The sequence below is a fragment of the Musa acuminata genome, unplaced genomic scaffold (assembly GCF_036884655.1).
Source record: "Musa acuminata AAA Group cultivar baxijiao unplaced genomic scaffold, Cavendish_Baxijiao_AAA HiC_scaffold_452, whole genome shotgun sequence".
NCBI lineage: Eukaryota > Viridiplantae > Streptophyta > Magnoliopsida > Zingiberales > Musaceae > Musa > Musa acuminata.
The window spans coordinates 107,501-110,214 of record NW_027020699.1 but is presented as its reverse complement, the minus strand read 5'-3'; positions in this window follow the sequence as shown (position 1 = coordinate 110,214).

Below are 2,714 nucleotides of genomic sequence, written 5' to 3'. Positions count from 1 at the left end.
CGAATCCTTTGCAGACGACTTAAATACGCGATGGGGCATTGTAAGTGGTAGAGTGGCCTTGCTGCCACGATCCACTGAGATCCAGCCCTGCGTCGCACGGATTCGTCCCCCCCCCCCCCCCCCCCCAAATTCACTGTCCTCCACGCTGACGAGGTTGAAAGCGACAGTCGAGCGCTCGAAATTTCCGACGGGACGCATTGAACTTAGGACCGGGCTGAGAGCTAAGGTGTCCAAGTGCAGCAGCACTCAACAATGCAGGAGCCGCCGCACGTGGCGACCGAGTGCCTTTGATTCGATGAGGCACAATTCTTCACCCGCCTCGCAGCTCACCTCATCTCATCTCACCTGTATACAGTTGGGTTCAGACAATAATACAATGGCTCCTCACCCGTCTGCATACTTCGTTCGAAGTCAAAATGTCTTGTTTTGGCCTTCCCGGTGTCCCTCTTTCCCCCCCAAAGATGGGGCCTTCAGATAACAACACAGGGCGAGATGGGGCATTCGGATGCCAGGGAAGGTGCTGCCCCCACACTTCGCTCGCTCTCCGTCGCTCGGCAAAAGATGGCCAAGTTTTGGCCTGCCCTCTTTCCCCCCTTCTTGCACCCTTTTGGCCTGTTTTTGGGCTGCTCTTTGCTAGATGGGGCTTTTGTATAGCAGGGACGGTGCTGCCTCTCGCTTCGCTCGCTGTCCGCCGCTCCCCGCTCGCTCACGCGGCCAAAAACGGGCAGTTTTGGCCCGTTTTTGGGCTGTTCTGGCCCGTTTTTGGGCTGTTCTTGCGTGGCGCGGCGACCGTCGAGAGCGGAGCAAAATGTCAGCCATCTCAGCACCCTGGAACCCCCCGGGTGGCACAGGGCTGGATGGGGCTTTCGTATAGCAGGGAAGGTGCTGCCTCTCGCTTCGCTCGCTGTCCGCCGCTCGCCGCTCGCTTGCCTAGCCAAAAATGGCCAGTTTTGGCCCGTTTTTGGGCCGTTTTGGCCAGTTTTTGGCCTGTTTTTGCGTTGCGCGGTGACCGTCTTGAGCGGAGCAAAATGTCAGCCATCTCAGCACCCTGGAACCCCCCGGGTGGCACAGGGCTGGATGGGGCTTTCGTATAGCAGGGAAGGTGCTGCCTCTCGCTTCGCTCGCTGTCCGCCGCTCGCCGCTCGCTTGCCCAGCCAAAAATGGCCAGTTTTGGCCCGTTTTTGGGCCGTTTTGGCCAGTTTTTGGCCTGTTTTTGCGTTGCGCGGTGACCGTCTTGAGCGGAGCAAAATGTCAGCCATCTCAGCACCCTGGAACCCCCCGGGTGGCACAGGGCTGGATGGGGCTTTCGTATAGCAGGGACGGTGCTGCCTCTCGCTTCGCTCGCTGTCCGCCGCTCGCCGCTCCCTCGCGCAGCCAAAAATGGCCAGTTTTGTCCCGTTTTTGGGCCGTTTTGGCCAGTTTTTGGCCTGTTCTTGCGTCGCGCGGTGACCGTCGTGAGCGGAGCAAAATGTCAGCCATCTCAGCACCCTGGAACCCCCCGGGTGGCACAGGGCTGGATGGGGCTTTCGTATAGCAGGGACGGTGCTGCCTCTCGCTTCGCTCGCTGTCCGCCGCTCGCCGCTCGCTCGCGCAGCCAAAAATGGCCAGTTTTGGCCCGTTTTTGGGCCGTTTTGGCCAGTTTTTGGCCTGTTCTTGCGTCGCGCGGTGACCGTCGTGAGCGGAGCAAAATGTCAGCCATCTCAGCACCCTGGAACCCCCCGGGTGGCACAGGGCTGGATGGGGCTTTCGTATAGCAGGGACGGTGCTGCCTCTCGCTTCGCTCGCTGTTCGCCGCTCGCCGCTCGCTCGCGCAGCCAAAAATGGCCAGTTTTGGCCCGTTTTGGCCAGTTTTTGGCCTGTTTTTGCGTTGCGCGGTGACCATCTTGAGCGGAGCAAAATGTCAGCCATCTCAGCACCCTGGAACCCCCCGGGTGGCACAGGGCTGGATGGGGCTTTCGTATAGCAGGGACGGTGATGCCTCTCGCTTCGCTCGCTGTCCGCCGCTCGCTGCTCGCTCGCGCAGCCAAAAATGGCCAGTTTTGGCCCGTTTTTGGGCCGTTTTGGCCTGTTTTTGGGCTGTTCTTGCGTCGCGCGGTGACCGTCGTGAGCGGAGCAAAATGTCAGCCATCTCAGCACCCTGGAACCCCCCGGGTGGCACAGGGCTGGATGGGGCTTTCGTATAGCAGGGACGGTGCTGCCTCTCGCTTCGCTCGCTGTCCGCCGCTCGCCGCTCGCTCGCGCAGCCAAAAATGGCCAGTTTTGTCCCGTTTTTGGGCCGTTTTGGCCTGTTTTTGGGCTGTTCTTGCGTCGCGCGGTGACCGTCGTGAGCGGAGCAAAATGTCAGCCATCTCAGCACCCTGGAACCCCCCGGGTGGCACAGGGCTGGATGGGGCTTTCGTATAGCAGGGACGGTGCTGCCTCTCGCTTCGCTCGCTGTCCGCCGCTCGCCGCTCGCTCGCGCAGCCAAAAATGGCCAGTTTTGGCCCGTTTTTGGGCCGTTTTGGCCAGTTTTTGGCCTGTTCTTGCGTCGCGCGGTGACCGTCGTGAGCGGAGCAAAATGTCAGCCATCTCAGCACCCTGGAACCCCCCGGGTGGCACAGGGCTGGATGGGGCTTTCGTATAGCAGGGACGGTGCTGCCTCTCGCTTCGCTCGCTGTTCGCCGCTCGCCGCTCGCTCGCGCAGCCAAAAATGGCCAGTTTTGGCCCGTTTTGGC